The sequence below is a fragment of the Drosophila mauritiana genome, chromosome 2R (assembly GCF_004382145.1).
Source record: "Drosophila mauritiana strain mau12 chromosome 2R, ASM438214v1, whole genome shotgun sequence".
Lineage (NCBI taxonomy): Eukaryota > Metazoa > Arthropoda > Insecta > Diptera > Drosophilidae > Drosophila > Drosophila mauritiana.
The window spans coordinates 9,979,860-9,999,730 of record NC_046668.1 but is presented as its reverse complement, the minus strand read 5'-3'; positions in this window follow the sequence as shown (position 1 = coordinate 9,999,730).

The window sequence follows — 19,871 nt, the reverse complement described above, 5'->3', positions numbered from 1 at the left end:
CAACTTTCTAATGCGGTTTTAAGTGCTCAAAGTTGGAGGAGGCATAATTATAAAAAAAAGCAGTAACGAAATAAAATTGATGTACTATTATTATATTTATTATATTTATATCTAATATATATGATAGCCATGTTAGAAATGTTCTTCAGATTTCAAGAAATGTACCAAAATGCTAATGGAATAAATACAAATTTAACTATGTTAGTACGTCACATGAATAAGTAAGTAACTAAGTATTTAATAAGTATACGATTATTTTGTTAGTTTTTGTATAGATTTGTAAATTGATTTTCTTCTTTACAGAAAATATAAGAATATTCCAATAATAGGTTTATAAAACTAATCCTGAGAGCATCATATTTTTTAGAAATGAATTTTCCTTGGCACAACCAACTATCCTGTGTAGACAGTTTAAGCCAATTACATTGTCTGGGTGCAGATGGGATGTCAAAGCTGATCGCTCTTGTTTACCGATAACTAATGATAGAGAAACGGCGGCTTAAGCACGACTTTGCGAATTGATTGAAAAACTGTTAGCATTTGACACGCCATTTTGTGGCCATTAAAAGATAAAGTCAAAAATCAACAGACAGCCATCAAAAGCCGCGGCGGAGTGACAGGAGGAGGACAGCCCGAGTAAGCCGAAAAACCTCAAGTTGGCCAAGAGCGAACCGAGATGGCGGGCCACGTTTTGCATTTGAAATCAGCTCATGGAGGAGGGAAGTACGTAACCGCCGGGCAAATGGCACGCAAAAAACACAAAACGGGGCAGAGAGTGTTGTGGCTGGGGTAAGAGATTCTTTTGTGGCAGCAGATTACATTAATGCGACGATTACAAGCGGCAACGGGCATAATAAATGGATAATGCTGGAAAATACGCTTTTCAATTTCCACAGGGCCATTGGCGGGAGACAAGTCTGGGATCTGTTTATATTGATTGTTTGCCCAGAACTATGAGATTATTAGCACTTGGCTGCAGCTGCCGCTTCGCATTCAGATGCGAATACGGGGATATAGCTACACAGATACGGGGCAGCATAGATACAGATGCTTATAGGGGCTGATTGGAACACCCCTCACACATACACAGACATGGGATGTTGCGTGTTCTGCGTCCATTTTCCAAATTTTGCTGCTTCATCATCGCATCTCAGCTCATCAGTGCTGTAATCCCCTGCCCTCCCGACAACGCTCCTCTGACTGGCTGATGATACGAAAGTAAGTATAGGGTTTTACATCCCTCCCCCGGCTACGCTCCATATTGCCATACCTACACGGAAAACAATTTAGTTGGCAGTTCAGAAACTATCTGTTAATAAGATTTAATTTCTATTCTCTAATATGTAAGTTTTTGTATGGTAGTATATTAATATCTTAAGATATTAGTTTGGAATGGAATTCATTGGCTATATTCGAATTTTCACTTGCAACTGGTCCGTAAACATACACCTTTTTTTCTTTCAGTGCATTCGAACATTGCTGGCGGCATCATCAACAACGGGGGCAACATTCGAGAAAATTTATGACCCGCTGGGCATTAGGCGAACATCGATTTAGTTTTCCACCCCCTCCACCAGCAGCGGCCACATTATCAATTTCAATTTTTTGTTTGATTTGGCCCTAATGTGTTTTCCAATTGTGCGCACATGACGATATTCGTTGTTCGATGTTCGCTGCTGGCCATCCCAATATGCCGTAATTTGTTACTGATGACCAGGATGCAGTGCATCATTTGTAAGGGGAAACACTCGCGTCACGGCCAAAAATGGAGGCGCTAACGCACATTTGCCAAAATCGAAAGTAAGGATGGAATAAGAGCCGAGCATGCGATTGCGTTTATCTCGGACCAGACGGCAAATTATTCCTTATTTATAAAGCTCCATTTTATCGGTTCCGCTGGCAGCTGGCTTAAGCAGCTTCGCCTGGCATTAAAGCCTTTGCCTAATGGAGCGGTACAGTGGAATCAGTCAAGTGAATTGTGGTAATAAATACCAAAAAGTAACATATAAACAAAACCAAACAACACCCATTAAAGCCGTCATATACCTGGGAATCTACTCCTAAGATTTAATTTTATTATCATTTTAAATCCAAATTTCCAGATTTTATTCTGTAGGCTAATATAACCTTGTCCTCAGGGACAAACGAAGAAGGTTAATCAAAAGATTTAACTGCCAACAGCCGCAAACTTCATAAAACGCATGCTTTTAGGCATTTAACAAAAATACCACCCAGACTTTATGCGTATACCATATATGGCTTGTTTATGAAGTTCAGTGGAATTTACGAGGCCATATTATTGGCCAGGCTAAAAGCGCACAGAATTTAGCCAAATCGTCCCATTGTTCGAGCTGCTCCAGTCCTTTTGTGGCTTCTCCTTAAGCCCGATCTGGCTTAGAAGTTCGATCCGAGAGCCGCTTGCATATTCATAAACTCGGACTTTGCCTTGGGATTGCCCCCATACTGTTCCTGTTTATAGACTGCTCACATGGCGTTTTTGGCCAACGAAGCAGCCGAGTTGGCCAATTCAGAGACGTCTCTATAGCAAAATTAGGATCTGGCAGAGGGGCATATGGTCCGTCGCCATATTTAAAGAGTATTACTGGAGTGGGGTTTTCGTAGGGGATCGAGGGGATCGAGTCTGCGGACTGGCGCCTTTTTTTCATTTTAGCTTCGGGTTCCTCAACTTAATTGCCAGAAAGAGACGCTTTTTTTTCGAAGGGGAACCGGCGGCAGTCTACCTCTAATTTGTTATTGTCCCAATATCAACAACAAATCAATCAATCGATCATTTACAAAGCGTTCAGCGATCAAATTTGATCGGTTTTCGTTCGTTTCGTTCGCTGGGAAAAACATCATAAATTATAAATTTACACAAACGGGGGGAAACAAAAAAAAAAAAAACACCATATACACACTTTTTTATGTAGATGTGTGTGCGATCGTTGCGACTGAGGCCACATAAAAGATATTGTATTATTATTTATGTTTTATGTTTATGCTTTTCCATGCGGCTGGCTGCCCCGGGGCAACTCCATTTTTTCGTGGCCATCCGCAGCGCACCACCATTTCAATATGGCTGTCGTCGATTTGGTGGGTCGCCACCCCGCCCCCCTCCATCCATAAAAGATAACCCCATCCCCATTCATATCCCCACTTCTTTTTTTTTTGGGATCCCCAGCTGCTGCAGCTCTTCGAATTTCGAATCGATTTCTTTGCTTTTTCCTTCGAAAAAATCACGTTGCGCTCATAAAATATTGTTGACAAGTTTCTTTCGACCGCTCGTTGTTCTGCTTTTGGCCAGGCCTTTGTATTGAAATGAGCTTTTGATTTTATACCCGAGAATTTGCTGTTAACTGTTACCAATTGCGCATAAAATTTTATAATATACACGTCTCCCTGGCCATACGTTTTTTTATGGTTTCGTTTCGGTCTTCGATTCGAATTGAAATTGGTATATACCCGGGTTTTTATTAAATGAGCAGAAAACAAAAGCAATCAATGCCAAAAATAAAAGAACAGCTAAAACGAAACAACGTTTATACAGGCTGATCGTAAAATTAGTGAACATGTTAATGGTTGATTGGGCGTCATATATCTTTCATCTTATGGCGCTTACTTGTATGCATATGCCAAATGACTTTTCGGCGCGGCTTTGATCGCAATCAAAATCGGTAAACTATACTATATATGAGGGGGCCGTAAACTTTATTGCTGTGTGTTGAAAATGTCATAAATCGCTTTTATTTTGGGCATTAGAATGGAGTGTTTCCGCGGCAGCTTTTTTCGTTGATTTCTACCGACTGTGGGAATCGGATAGCAGGTAATAGGTACACTAATTTTAGAGCTTCAAATTCTATATCTATAATGATAACTAAGAAAGATACAAATTATAAAGAAATGATCATTACCTTGAGTTTGAGCGCAACTTCCCAAGTATCCACCCCATTTGTATTCTTTTTAATAGAAACTATTCTAAGATGGCCTAATGACGGTCGACAGCTGCAGCAAACTAAGCCAATAAACAGGGGAAAATTGAGAAAATGGCAGCCGGAGCAAAACGTAGCAAACAGCACGCGCACAAAGTTTTTATATGAAAGAAAATTAACTTTTTTTTGTGTGTGGGGCGGCAAGAAAGAAAGGCAATAGAAAAATGTATATATGACAAACAAGGCTGGACAATGTGAGGGAAAACCCAAGGCAGGAAAAGTCAACAGCAATAAAATGACAGAACGTAGAACACGAGCTGACAATGGCCAGAAAAGGAGACCAAATCAGGAGCAGGAGCTGGAGCAGGAGCAGGAGCTGAGGCAATAAAACCGAAATCAGGATAATGGCAGGCAGCCACAGCCGCCGAATGCAGCCTGAAGTCAGCAAATTAAATAAATCCCCAGGGCGGCAGATGTCCACAGATCGTTCGCGGCGTTGGGTGTGGGGTAAGATATCTGGCCACAGAGGACATTTTTGGGCTATAAAAATCAATTACATAATGAACGACACTGGAGAGGGGGAGAGAGGAGCTGGAATGACGGACACAAAACAGCTAAATGGCTAAGCAGATTCTGGCCCATACGCATTTGGCCAACAAAGGAGCAGCAGCCTTCGTTTTGACTTCTGTGCGGTTGGCGAAATAAAAACAAACAATGTCGCATGTGTGCATCCTGTTGCCAAAAAAATGCAGACAAAGGTGTAGGGCTCGTACAGGATGCGCAGCGGGACGCGTGTTTGTTGTCCTTCTGGTTTTGTCCTGGCCCAGACAAATTCCATTAAACAAAAAAAAATAAACAGGAAAACCAGCATCACTTGCCAAAAATAACATGATAACATTGAAAGAATAGGGAGTGAGAATATAAAGGGAAAACAATATTACCTTTCAGTTTTGCTAATTTAAATATTTCTGCAAAAATCCAAAATTTGATTTGGTAACTGACAAATATTTTTATAATAAAAAGATTTCAACTTTGATGTATAAGGAAAATTAATTTGGCTCAGTTAATAAATATGCATGCCATATTTTATATTTTATTAACACGCTGTTTACCTAATACATCCATATAAAGCCAATTTATCCCAATTTTAATAATGAATCCAAAATAATATTTGTTAGAGGTATTTTCTTGTATATATATATATTTTAAAATTCTAATAGGGTTTGTTACTACAATGATTATATTATGTTTTTAAAGCTTTTTAAAATATACCCATATTATTGAGTAAAACGAACAGATTTTTCTGCGTGCAGCAACTGCATTTCCTTTGCGGTTGTGTGACAATTGCCACAAATAACTAAAAGACCCCCAAATCGAAGGGGCATGAAAAAAGGGGATATAAACCGTCGAGTTTTTGCTGCTCCTACTCATTTAGCAAATTGAGTTTTTCTACGCAAAATATAATACAGGCCAAAAACCCCAACAGTTGCCCCGACAGGATTGCGTGACTCAAATGTTTTCATCATTTCGGTAAAAATATAATTTACCATATAATGGGCTGAAGGTATAAATTATATTGCCAGGAACAGCAATAACAGCCGAACCAGGACCTCGTCCTTTGTGAGTAATGCACTGCCAAAGGAACTTCCACCCACTCATATTTTTTGGGGCAGCGTGGGTGTTGCCTACCGTCATGAAAAACTAAAATGTCAAGAATTGTGACAGCTAAATGATTGTTGGGCCAATATGGATTACAGGTCCCGAAGGACGGGCGAAATCGGGTAATTTGTTGTAACTCATAACTGGTAACTGGTAGTAGCTTCTGGAGAATAGGGGGTCGATGCAGTTTACCAACTGCTGGCAATTGAAGTCTCGTTTGCCAGACAATTGCCGGACGGACAAGTGATTGAGACAGACGCCCCAACGGGTATGAAGTTTTAATCAAAGCGTTTCGGAAAAAGGCATTGCCGAAGAAAATCAATGGTTAGTAGCTTTGTTTTTGTGTAATTGGGTCTAGTTTAGAGTTTTTTGCTAGAAGTTTTTATATGAAATATTGGTAGCTTTATCAAATTGTGCTGATGAGCGAGAATTGTGAATACTAGGTAATAATTAAACTCAGGGTGTAAGGGTAACAAACTCCAAACTCCAAAAATGTCAGAATAAAATGTAATGACAGCAGATGTCAGAATAACTTTTAAAGTAAAAGCACACATACGCTTATAATGGGCAATTTGAAATCATAAAAAACTGGCCTATTTATTGCCATTCCACGTAGTTATAAAAAACCTCTGTGCGCATCCCTTTCAACCACTTCAAGGGGAATAATCACTTCTGTGAAGTGGTCTGCTTATCACGCTCGGCCACTTTCAACCCTTTTCACTCTAATCTCGTCCAAATCAAAGGGCCAACTCAACCAGCTGCTTAGCAATTTGCATGAGTCAAAATATTTGCTTAATAAACGTCGTTTGCAGTCGGAGTTTTATTTTGGATTCGGACCAAGAAGAGGTGCGAAAAGCAATCATTAAGTGGAGAGATGACTCGCCTTGAGATCAGATTTGTGGCGAGGATGAGCCAAGAGCTGCCTGGTTGTTAGCCGCATCATTAAAATGCTTTAATTAATTTTTTATTTATTTGCTTTCCCCCGGGGTTTCTGGATTTTTGCCTTATTTTGGCAGAACCCATCCTTCAAATGGGCCCTGCATTTTGGCCTTTTGGGTGGTCCATCGCGGAGGCGGCGCCTCTGAACTTGGGCCTGTAAGTGGGATATGGACAGCGGTACTCCGACACCAATGCCGACACCCATGGCTAATTGATCAGCGCTCAGCGGGCAGCCGCCTGATTTGGGTATGGGTATGGCCAGCAAATTGGCCAAATTAATTTTGTTTTCGCTGGAGCTGCGGCCGGTGATCTCTGTTTTGACTGCCGGCAACGCGTGCGATGAATTCCGAGACCAAGAAAATTAATTAAAATAACAATTTACGCCAGAAACATGTAAATTTCCAGCTAAATGGAGAGTTGAGTTGGCGGATACACAGGGCGAAATTGAGTGGTACAACTATTAGGCTTATGCTACTTATTATTCGGTTATTTGCTTAAGTAATCAAATTTTAATATCATTCTACCAACTAGAAATTGTAACATAATGTGTATGCTATTTAGTATCACTTGAAGCTTTTATATTTAAACATTTAAATTCGATCTAGCTTTTCTCTGTGTACCTACTCTTTTTCGAGTTTTACGAACTGTCAGCCCTGTCAGTCATAAAAAGGTAGTTTATGTGCACCTTCATTTCCATTTCCCTATCTACAGCCGCATCCACATCCACATCCACTCCCCCAATGAACGATCTAAGCCATTAGTTCTGCGTCAGCTGCTGGCCCTGCTGCCATTGGGCCATTGATAAGCATCGTCTTGGCCGCTCTGCGTCGGTTTCTGGGCCTCCAATAAAATGTCACGATGCAGGGCGATAAGCACCTGTTAGCCCCCTCTTCACCTGTGCGATTTAGTGTCTTCGGGTTCCGCTTCCAGCCAGATGCCATACCATTTACGAGTACGAATAAGAAAACGTATGTAGGCATATAAAACGCACTATTTTATATACAGCTCGGCCATAAATTCTGTTGGCCATGTTTGAGTCGCTCACTTTCCCCTGTCCTCCTTCCGCCGTCCTCTGCTTCTTGCGGTTAGTTTTATTATCCTATTTAAGCCACATTAAAATCAACGGGGTGCGCGACATTTGACAAAAACAATTTATTGGACATTAATGCCTGCCGACAGTTGCAGTTGCTGAGGAGCTGGAGGATGGAGGTCACAAAGCGGCTGGATGGAGTGGGGCGGCTTCCTGGCGGGGGTTCCAGAGTCGATACGTCTGTGGGAAGCGGGATAGGCCTCAAGGAATTCCGAGTTCCAAGTGGGAGCGGCGGCTTCAAATAAGGTGACTTACCCGATTTGTGCCTGTGATTCAGCCATTTGCTAGTATTTCTTGATTTCTGGGTTGGAGGCACAGGAAACGGGAGTGTCCTGAGTGTAAGTAATAAGGCATTCAAATAAAAACTAAATGTTGAGGTATTGATGAGTATACAGCTTAAAAAAGTACCACAATGTTTATAATAGTAGGATGCAAATACATATAAGAAAATGGCGTTAGACATGCTGAAGTTTATATAATCCAAATAATGCCAGATCTCAGCTTGTAAAAGCATCATAACCGGATAATATACATCTCCTTAATTACGTTTGCAGTGCTCGAGGGTAAGTCCATTAAATGTAAAGCACTCGCAGCCGGAACCACCCGAAATCCTTTCTCACCCACTCGAGTCGCGTCCGTCATGGCCACTCAACCCACATTCAGCGTGTATTTATCGCCCGCACGGCTTTCAGTTCCCGGAATTTTGAGATGGGGGTATACATAATATGTGTGTGTATATGTTGTAGAACCATGTTTGGAAGTTTCAAATCCAAAACCGGAACCGTGACCAGAACCGCAACCATAACGATGCGACGCCATTTTGGCGGCGGGTAAAGCAAACACAGTTTCTAATTGCCACCCTTAGTTTTCCGAGGGGTTGAAATTGAAATTCATACGTAGACAGTTGGGCTGTCCATGATTATGATTATGTCATTTGGCTGAGAAATCCACAAGCATACAGAATACAATGGCTTACAGAACAGGAAGCAGGATATTTCTGGGTGGTTCCCGGAACATAATTTAGTTTTCTGTTCGGGCTTATTAGCGTGCACAAATCAATTCTCAAAGGATTTGCACAACAAATCCCTTTGTGGCCTGTGCTCGGCTTTACATCCGTGATTTATGTCACGCGTCCTGGGAAAGTCCTGCGCCTCCTGGTTTCCGTTGTGTAACAGATAGCGAAACGGGGAAGGGTTCCCATTTCGGTTTGACTTTTGTCTATCCCCGATAATGGCCTTGCCTCGAAAATAAAGGGGGGAAAATGAGATCGAGATTCGTCAGGACTCGAGTGGCGGGTGAAAGGCGCAAAATTGTCAGCGGGGCACGTACTGGCGAATACCTGGGAATCGTAAAGGACCTTCGAACGGGTAGCCACTCTAACCAGTAGCTTTAAAATTCAATTAAATATAATTAACTAAATTATGCGGGTCGATCGGAATCGCATTCATAGCAAAGGGCGGCAAAGAGCCAAACTTGAAACACGCATAATAGCTTACTTAGCCCGGCTGAAAGACACGCACTTAATCAGCGATCTACGCAGCGAACAAAGGCAATCTGGCCGAAAGCGAACTCCAGTGAACCAGGCTGAAAAAACTGGGCTGCACGGCAAGAAAAGTTGTTAAGGTTTTAGGATTAGCAATTGGATGGGTAATAAACCCAACAAAGTTATGTTTAAACATGTTAGCTAACTTTATATTTTCTAAATGACTAAAAACTATAAATCAAGGAACATTTGGAACTTTGAACTTACAATGCAATGCCCCAAGTGCACCAACTTTGTTTACTGTGTGGCAAAACCATTTAAAATGTTGTGGCTGCCGTTGCTGCTGATCATTATGCGATCAATGTTGATCATTTTATCCCGCAGGCTGTTGACAGCCCCAGCGCATGGACATGACAGCAAGAAGAGGCCAAGAGTTCTGCTCTGCTTCTGCCCAGATACCCATATCCAAGTCCAGGTCCAGATCCAGAGACCGAACCGAACCGAACCGTACCGTGCCGAACCGATCTTCGTCTTCATCATGGTGTATATAATAATTACCAGGGCATACACGCATAGGACCAGGCCAGAAAAAGACTGAAAAAGGGCTACAAAACTCTGCTTAATTTTCTCGTCTCCCAGGCAGAAGTCTTTAAATGGCCCTGGTCCGTAACCGACATTTTGTTTTGGAGAAGGAGCAGGAGCAGCAGCAGCAGCAGCAGGAGATGGAGTTGGAGAAGGGTTCTGCTGCCTTATAAAAATGCAAAATTATGTACAAGCCCGAAACGACGTTGTTGTATATTGATCCTGTCTGTCGGGTCTGGAACTGGGTTCCTCTTATATAGTTGTAGCTATCGCTGCACTTCGTGGTAGCCTCCTGCTCATCCTCTGGTCTTCCTGCCTCTCCAGCTGCCTCTTTTCATTTCGCTTTTTCCCTTTTTTTGTATTTTTTTGGGATACTTAAGCACGATCGCCGTTTGCCTGCTTTTTAAATGATTTCTGTAGGTTTTTTGTGTGCCCTGCTCGGCTCCTTTTCTTATGAACCAATCAACGCACACACTCGCATTCGCATTCGGGATGCTTTGGGCTCCTTGTACGGCGATCTTCCGCAAATTGGCGGCCATAAGCATTGCAAAATTATCTCGTCGCTGTCTCTGTTCGATTTGGACAGACGACCGGCGACCAACGTCCAATGTCCAGTGTCCAGCGTCCAACGTCCAACGTCCGACAACCGACGACCAGAAACAACAATAACAACGGACAACAACGATGTCGGTCCCCAGAAATATTCCACAAAATGTCTCTCCGATCTCGAAGGCCTCGAGTCCCCAATCCTCAATCCACATGTGCCCAACCCAAAAGACACACAGACTCCGATCGCAGCCTGTTTGCTTATATTTCATGGACTTAGCTCCAGATAGCTTATAGTATTTCTGTTTCAAATGTTGGGAGCAGGAAACAAGGGTTAACGATTAACTTCCAGCGAATTTTCGGACGCAAGGGATTGCATATATATTTTATATTTTGAAAGAAAATAGAGAGGAAATTGAGTATCTTAGCCATCTGTATTGGTTTAGTTATTTCCTTAACCATTGGCTAGTTTTGTTGTCCATATTTTTCCTAATTTACTTAAAAGTTGCTTTCGATTGAGCTGTGTTATATGGTTTTGCATTTATAATCTTGTTCAACTTTCGTTGTTTTTCGGAGACTGCGTTACTTCATCTATTAACTAATAAACCTTCACTTTTAGAACCACTTAATCATGTTTCTAGCACACCAATGGAACCACTTGATATTCTCGCTAATACTTGCCCCATTAGCTTCGTGTTTTGTAGCCATTTCCTTGGTCATTCCCAGATGCCCCACCCATTTCCATTCGATGTGCTGAAAACTCATTTCGATATTTATGACTGGACATTACATGGGCCGCATACAAAGTTTCGCCAATATTTCACGCAAATTGCAATGAGTTTGGTCCGCAAATGCCATTAGCATTAATGGGGCTTCGAAATAGTTCCGGTAGATCCACGGATAGTTGCTGGTTGTCCGGTGCCCAGTCCGAGCTCGAGTTTGAGTTCGAATCCGGTTGTCATAAGAGGCTTAGTGGGCGCGGAGGCCATAAAAGGCTTAAGAAGTCGTGGCCATGTAAGCGGAGACAAATGGAATTGCCGCGCTTAGTGTCAAAATATTTTGTGCGGCGCAGCAAGACTTCCTGGCGGACGGATGGATGGATCGATTGATTGACCTTCGATGACTTAACGCTTTGGCCCTTGGATATCTTCGGGGGTATCTTTGTATCTGCGACTCGTTTGATGCAATTCATCGGTGCCGACAAGGCACACAAAACACTTTCTCCCCCCGTCGGAATTGTTCGGGTGATTCTTCTTGCCTCATTGGCCGCTTACCGCATCGAGGTCCTGTGCCCATTAATTTCGGCCATTGTCAGGCCATATACTATATATAATCTCCTTGGGCCAGAGTCCTTTTTACCCCCACCCCCATTGTTTGTGTGTGTGTGCGTCTGGCTGTCACAACAATTATGTCGGCATTTGGTCAAACGACTGGGGAAGGACAAGAAATGTCAAAAGGATTTTTATTGACTTTTTATGTTGTTAACTGACCGACATAATGCCCAGTTTTGTGGGTGATTACCGAGCTCTAGCCTGGGTGGTCCAGGCATCCCCGAGAACAAGTGCAGGCTCCGATTTCTGTCGGCGTTGATCTCTGATCTTGCAGCACATTGCACCCAGCACATGTGTCCTGTGTAGCAGTGTCCTGTTTTGATGATATATGGCTTGTAATTGCTGAGTCAGTGGGTGACCGTCGAGGGTTCGATTCCCCCATCCACAGTTTTGGCATTTTTGATTTTTGTCGAGGAGCCGGTGAAAGTGTCACGGCGACAACATCGGCAGCACAACGACGAGTTTCCCCCCCACCGCCACTCCTGCGATCATTAATCGATCGATCGCGCGTTGAAAGGCGATCGCGAGGAACATCGACGACAACGACAATCAGCAGCAACAAACAACTGAGGCAGTCGCAACACAACACGGCACAACTGCAACGGCCACGGCAACAATCGCGGCAGCAATGGCCACGTCAACGGCAGCCAAAGTAGCAGCAAACAAATGCAACAATACAATAAATATCCCCAAACGGACGACAGCAGAACAAGGTGGCGAAAATCGGGGATTGGGAGCAGGGAATGGGGAATACCCTTTAATGCAAATAAGTAGTTAAAGGCATTCAAAAAGTTTATTCATATTTTATTTGGATTAACTAAGGAATGCTGTATATTTAATAATTTTATAATAATTTAAATAATAAGTTGATAACTACCTCTATTGCATTAAAATAGAATGGCATTTTTTATTTCTTACTAAAATATTAAGAAAGAATTAAAGTAATATATATTATATAATAATAATTTTAAACGGGAAAATCTAAATATTTACCTTTTTCCTAAGTTAGTTATAGGTATCAAGTGTCGGGCTTTTAGGCATCTCCATAAATCTCAGGGTATGTCCATATTGAGGACACCAAACGGCAGACGAAGGCTGATCGTCTCCGATCGTTTCACTTCCACCTCGAATGGCCAAATCATCCCGCATCGCCGGGTCTCTAAAGCTTCGGCTACCAGTGACAGTGCGATCCGGCTTGCGGGACCATCCGGTGGCAAAGGGTTCCAGGGAGACTCTGTATTTTGCAGCGACTTCGACTTTCTGGGCGATGCTATCAACGCATTGAGCATTGAATTACAGTCACACATAAACTGGTGGAGTTTGTATTCGTATTCGAATTGCCATTCGGAATCCTATACGGATTCGTATTCGTATCGAGATCGGTGTCTTCGCTTTGCTTAAATGCTCATTTAAAGAGATTTACAATGTATGCCACTTAAGTACAAGCCGGGTTCTCGGCTCTTTGGCCCGATAAGAACGGATTGTTGCATTAATTTTGCTGTCCATATGGCAACACGTATGCGTTTGCACAGAGAGAAAATACCGAAACAGTTTGCCAAGATAACTAAACGTAAATTAAAACTTCTACTTTATATTAGTGTCTTAAAAGAAGTTCTTGTTATTATCTGCGATTTGTAATTAAATGTATTATAGCTGGTTTACTTCCAATCATTTGAACTTATTTTTTACTGGATAGGCATGTGAAGAAGAGTCGTAAAATGTAACTAGTAGGTATTTCTCTCTGTGTACGCAGTGCTGCAGCGGAGGCGGCAGAGGCTCTGAGATTAATTGCTGTAGTCATTAAAAGCGGCCACCAGGCGATGGCATCTAATGCACGATCCGTCGATCGAACATACATCAACATCAGCATTGGTCCTCCCCATCCCGAGTCCCGATTCTAGCTGGGATCCTTGCCTGTTCGAGGCTGTCCCTAGTTCTAAGCGTGTGTGTGTGCACCTTTCGAGGGCGGCGGCAAATACCTTGTTATCCCGATTGCTCTCAATACAAAGGCATAAATCGTCTTGTTTTGACAGCGAAATCGACCGCAGGCAGGCCGATGGAAGGGCAGGGCCGAAAGGCAACTCCTGTTTGTAAGCCTGGCCCACACACACACACACTCATCGCGTTGCAAGTCGAAGTAGACTCCTTTGACTTTGACCGAAACTAATCATTGTTGCGCCAACAAGAAGTCAACTGCATTCCGCATTGTTGGTCCTCCGATGTCCTGCTGCGTCCTGCTGGCCATGTGTTCCTTGGCCCGCCTGCTTAACTAATTTTTTGTTTTTCCTCGGCCAAAGAAAGGTGTCCTGATCCTGATAGCTGCATAGCCGTTGCTCTGTGCCAAATTAAATTCTCTGCGGTTTGCAACATGCGGCGCTGGCAATTGCGGTTCGCCAAATGTTTAGTACGAGCCACAAAAACTCTCACGATTTGGTTTTTTTTCTAAAGCGGCAGCATCTCAGTTACTCTAATTGCCTGACTGGCTTTAATTAAAAAGCCAAATCCGCAGCCACCGCAAACTTAACACTAATTAGATTGCCAACTTCGAGCCCTGTCTATATAAGGCAACTTGCCAGCATTTCCCATTCGCATCGTTTGTTTAATGGTGTAGATTGTTGCACGCTGACAATTGGCAGCAGCTTTAGCGGCAGTAAATGTTGCAGCAGCAACTGCAATTGGCAGCTGCATTTGGTTCACAGAATGTCGCGCCTATATTAAGTAGATGGTAAATTGTGCTCTGCGACTGCAGCATTCTTCTGTCAGCTCTCGATTCAATTCGATTCGATTTGGCTTAGTTCGCTTTTTTCTGTATAGGTTTTTGGTTTCTTCTCTAAAGGTTAGAAGGCGCCAAAGTGAAACTCTCGAAGGCTCCGCGGAATGTTGGGGCTCTGAGTTGTGCCCAAATTGTGGTTCCTGCTTATATGGTTAATCGAAGTCGAATTTCGGTTTAATTTGATAGTTGGCTGGGAAGTGGCATTCGGAATAAAAGCATGTGTTTAGGTTAAGATACACTTTTCGATAGTGGATGTGGTTTGGATTGACATTAGTTTAAACACATACATTACTGTATGTTTATAAATTTAAATTGTAATTAATTTATAAACTAATTGATGTGAAATGTAGGCCGTCCATGAAACTCGCAAGATATAGTAATTAGACGACGTTTCAGACGAAGATACATCGCTTGCATGTGCCAGGAGTCACTCAACTCACATCCAATCCACTCATCTTGACGCGTCTCCACTCTCGACCAAGTGGATGTGGCTTTATGTTCTGCCCGAGGGCCAAGAGGGGCAGCTGTTTGGCTGTTTTTGCTGCTGCTGCTGCTGCCATGAAAACCATCGATGGGGATCACTTAATCGATTTTAAGCGCCTGCAAGCATAATTTCCATTTTGGAGCCCGACAACAACAGCAATTGCACGGCTATCAGCGGCAATCAAACTGAGCTTAAGACGCATGGACCGCTCATCTTCTTGCCTTTCTTCCAGCCCGATTCTTCCGATACTCCGCCATATTCTTCAGCGTCTTCTTCTCTCTCGGATGCTCAGTTAATGCAAAATTAAAACATAAATCGTGCGCTGCGCGCCATTATGGTTATTACAAAGCAGCATGCCAAAGCTGTAAAAGGCGTTGGGGCAGGGGGCGTGGCAGGGGGGAGGGGAGTGGGCCAAGAAGGGGGAGTGGTATTCCAGGCGTGATTGAGTGGGGCACATACACACACACCACTCGAGCAAAATTGCACTGAAAGTACGCGCAAAATGATCGTTCGATCAAGTGAAAGATTGCCTAATACACCGTAAAAAGTAAATGAAAATCATTAAGATGAAAACGAATCCAAAAAATACAGCATGCAGCCATTAAATTATTGAGAATGAATACATCTAAATACAAATGTATCTTAAAACTATTACTTCTACAGATCTATAGTAATCAGACTGATTTCTTTGTGTGCTGATAGGAGGAGTTGCCGCTTGCAACTCACAGTTCAGCCATAAAGTGGAGAATTATATATGAGAGCTGGCCAGCACTCTTGGCCATGTAACAGCTATGGCGGCTCGACCCGCGTTGTTATTACCAAAGGCCACAAAAAATGCTTAACTCAGAACAGGCCAAATTGCAATGATTTAATAATGCTGTCAGATGAAGACTCACTCACTCACCGAACCGCTGAGCCACTAAGCCAGTTGAACCACCAAAACGCTCCACTTGGTGGGGCGGAGTCAGCAATTGGCCCTTGGCCCTGGAATAAAATATGGAAAATAAAACAACCCGACTGCTGCGATGGCTGAAATTGCTTAAGCGGGTAAAAAGAGCCTCGTAGATCACGTGCTTATTAAATAATTTATTTAAGCACCCAATTCAATTTAATAATAAAAATGTAGCCGCAGCAACGAGAGCCACACAACATGGGCACAACAAGTGCCACTTACCGATGGCCGAGAGCCAACCACCGATCCCCAGTTCCCCCGGGCCACTGAACATCTCAACCACTGAACCACTATGGAGTCCACAGCTGGACAGACGGCACCACCGCGGACATGGACACCATGGCAGTCACCATCAAAGTGGTTAATTGCCAGGCGATTTTGTTCTTGCCCATATGCAATTTCCTTGTCGTCTTCGTCCCATTCGCTTCTCCACGTTACCCCCTTCTTACACGGAGAAAAATAGATATTTTACATATTTTTCCTTACTAATTATGTTATATTTTGATCAGAAAAATTCACTTTAAACATTCATCCTTCGTGCTGAATATATGGTATACAAATTTTCTGATATTTTAATTATTTTAATTTAATTCCTTTGTAGCTCCCATTTGTTTGCTGTGCACACTTCTCTTCTTGCCTGCTTTGCAATTAAATGGGTGGCAGCCAAAAGTGGGCGTGGCCAACTGCATACGCGCTTTTCATTTAACTCTCGACTGGCTGCCACTCCTGCACTTGTCGTTTCTGCTTCTCTCGACCAGCTAGCTCATTAATTTAATGGTTTAATTGCAGGTCTTCTCCTCCCCGGCCAGCGACACCCCACCTCGCCCTGCTCTGATTAAAGTGCCCTCGTGGAAATGGTTTCTGAAATTAAGCCGGATCAGGTACCCAGTCGCCATCATCGTGCCATCATCTCGCGGATGATGTTCATTAGGTTTGGCTCTTCAATTTGCAAATTTATGTCTTCATAAGCCGGCACTTGGCTATTGTTGTTGCCGTCATAGCTATAAGTCCAGCAGCTGGTTAACTGATTCATGTCGCGATCCTTTTTTGGTCTGCAGATCGTACGTGACTCATTTGCTAAATTTTAGGAACTGGAGGATCCGATAAAAAAGAGTTTGTAAAAGGATGGAAGAGGATTTGCTGGATTTCGAGGGAGTGTTATTAGTTTGGTTGAATAGAAAGAAAACAGTATAATGACAAGAAGCAACTATAAGCCTACACCTGCTGATATTAAAAGTTAAACTTATAGTTAAAATGTAGCATTTATTCAAGAATTCAATGCTTACCTTCCTCAGATACATAAGCCAGAATACAAGAAGATACAAAAAGTTTTATATGATCAGATAACTTGTGGAATTAATTTTGTTCCTTCCCACACTCACTTGATTCGACCTTTTGAGTGTGAATTGTGCAAACAAAAAGCAATCGAATCGAATGCGAGAAAACTCGTCGGACAACCCCATAATTCAGTGATATTTAATCTCAAACAAATAATAATAATAATAATTTCCTGCCAAAGCAAACAGCCAGGGCCCAGAGCGTAAAGCCATCGAAAACTGGCCAAGGAAATGCCAGTGAGCCAGTGAACAGGGGTTTGAGCCAACAAACGCCTCAAACACGCCCACACCGACAACAGCATTTTGGTCAATCAATATCGTAAAATGCAATTTATGATTTGTGGCTTCGATTGGCCAAAACAAATAGCGAAGCAGAAACAAAAGCCGGGCCAAAGCACGAGAGGATTGAGCAACAACGGCAACAAACAAGCAACATGCCACATGCAACACCAAGGAGACAGCGGCAGCTTGCAGCGGCAGCAGCAACCAAAAGTTATGGCACAATTTTCACATCATTTTCCCCCGCCCCCCGCCCACCGACGATCTTTGAGTTATGGGATGCGATGGAGTCGAAGTTGGTATCTGGACTTGGAGTCCGATCCCAGTCCGTAGTTTCCCGTCTTGAGAGGCACGTAAAATAATTTAACCAGCGTTTAACCTTAGTTTTTCGCCACTCGCCAGTGTCTGGGGATCGGGATCGGGATCGCAGGCCATTGTTGTTGCAAGTTGCAAGTTGGTGCAAGCGGTGCCGCAAGTTGCGACGTTGCAGCTGTCCGAGCGTTGATTATGATGAAGTTGTGCGCAATTTGTTGGCCGTCTGTTGCCCACCAGGCACAACGGAAATTGGAGATGCGAGATGGAAGATGCAAGATGGTCTTAGCTGTTTTTTTTTTTGTTTTCTTTTCGATTTCAGGGGAGGGTGCTGAGCTTTGGCCATGGCCAGATCGCTTAATTGGCCTCAACTGGAACCGAAGTGGAACCGAAAGCCTTCTAAACTCCTCTTTCTCTTAACAGTTTTCGTTTCGCCCCGGCACACGAGACTAATTAAATTGCGAGCGCTATAAGCCAGGGTCATAAATAGCCGATCCTCGAGATAAACAGATGTGGTCTACATGGCTCCGCCCCAGAGTTTTGAGACTCCTTGGGCTCCTTTGGAGAGTGGAGAGTCTGCTGCGCTCTCTTTCTAGCAGCACTACCCTTCTCTCTTCCTGCCGCTAAAGCTTGCTGTCTTTGTCTGACTTGAGAAACTGGTTTTCGAAGTTTCGAATTTCGAGTTTCCCCAACTTCGAAATGTATCTGACAGATACAAATGCCGCCACAGTCGCAATTATGACTTAATGTCTGGCCATTCGATCAAGAGCGGTACCAAAACCAAGGGGTATGCGGCGGAGCTATGTTATGGAAGGGGGCGGGGGGTGGGTTCTCTGTAGAGCGGCAGCGGAATGCGCAATTTCCTGTTAAATGATACGTGCTATGAACGTTTAATTTATGCCACCTCTGGTTTAATATTAGCTTTGTTCTGCCTCGCTGACCCGCTCTGCCATCAGCCCCCCCGCCCTCCGTTTCCCACCCAAAATGCCCTGATAATTCCCCCCTTTCGAGGGAATTTTTAATTCCATAGCGAGGGCCACGCATGCGCAGACCATAAATTATGTGCAACGTTTTCATTTCCCCGTGTGCAATCCAAATGGGATCATGATTAAAGCGGCCGAGCTACAAGGTACTACATTTTCCCACCCCCCCGCATTTTTTGGGTGCTCCAAATCTCGCAAGATCCATCCGAACCTTTGCGGAACGCTGAGCACTGAAATTGCCATCTCAATCTGACAATCCCTCAGTGGAGCAGTGGATACCAATTCAAGTGGCAGGTGATGGCTGGAAGAGGGGCCTCAGGAAAATGGAGGAAAACCAGGTGGAAAAGACTCCGAACACTTAGCGCTTTTTAGCCGCTCGTTGGTCGCCGGTCGTCGGGTTCTCCGGCAATTTGAGCGATAAAACAAATAATACATTGCACCCACTTATTTGCACTGACATGCCCCCTTTTTTCCCCTGTTTCACCGTTTCTCGCATTGTTCTCGGCCCTCTGTTGTTTGTTCTTCTTCATTGTTGTTCTTGATTTGTTTGCCAGTTTGCCAGCGATAATGAAAAGGTGTAAAATGTCAGTTTTGTTTGCTGTGCCCCCATTTTGTAATTGTTTGTTTATTATTGTTGCTACTCGCTTATTTGCAGTGGCGCCTAGTGATGACAAAATATGCACAGGTGTGCAGAGGTGTGTATTTGATATGGCAAATTGAAGAATCTCAGGTGAGGAGTGGAAAATTAATTGTGGAAACATGCAAACGAATTTTAATTGATTTATGCAGTCTTGTTAGTCACTGATTTGTGCTAGTCAATTAATTATTAGCAATTAGTCACACACACTAATTTATGGCTTGAATTATAAAAAGAAACATTGAACGAACTTGTAATTGAATTATGCTTTGGAAATAGAAGTACATATATCTTTATCTTAAGCACATTTATTATTAATAACAATTAAAACATGCTGGGCACTAAACATCACTTAAAACTAACAAAGTTGCCCGATTGCTATCTGATAAACACCTTCCTCTGAACCGTGCAGTATCTCAACTATTCTGCCATTGAAAAGAGTTCACTTTTCCAGCTCCTAATGCATATTAATTTCCTGGGATCTTCCGACTTCTCGACTGACTCTACGTGCCGTCACGGAGTAGCTGGAAATCAGCCATGCCTAGAGAAAATAAA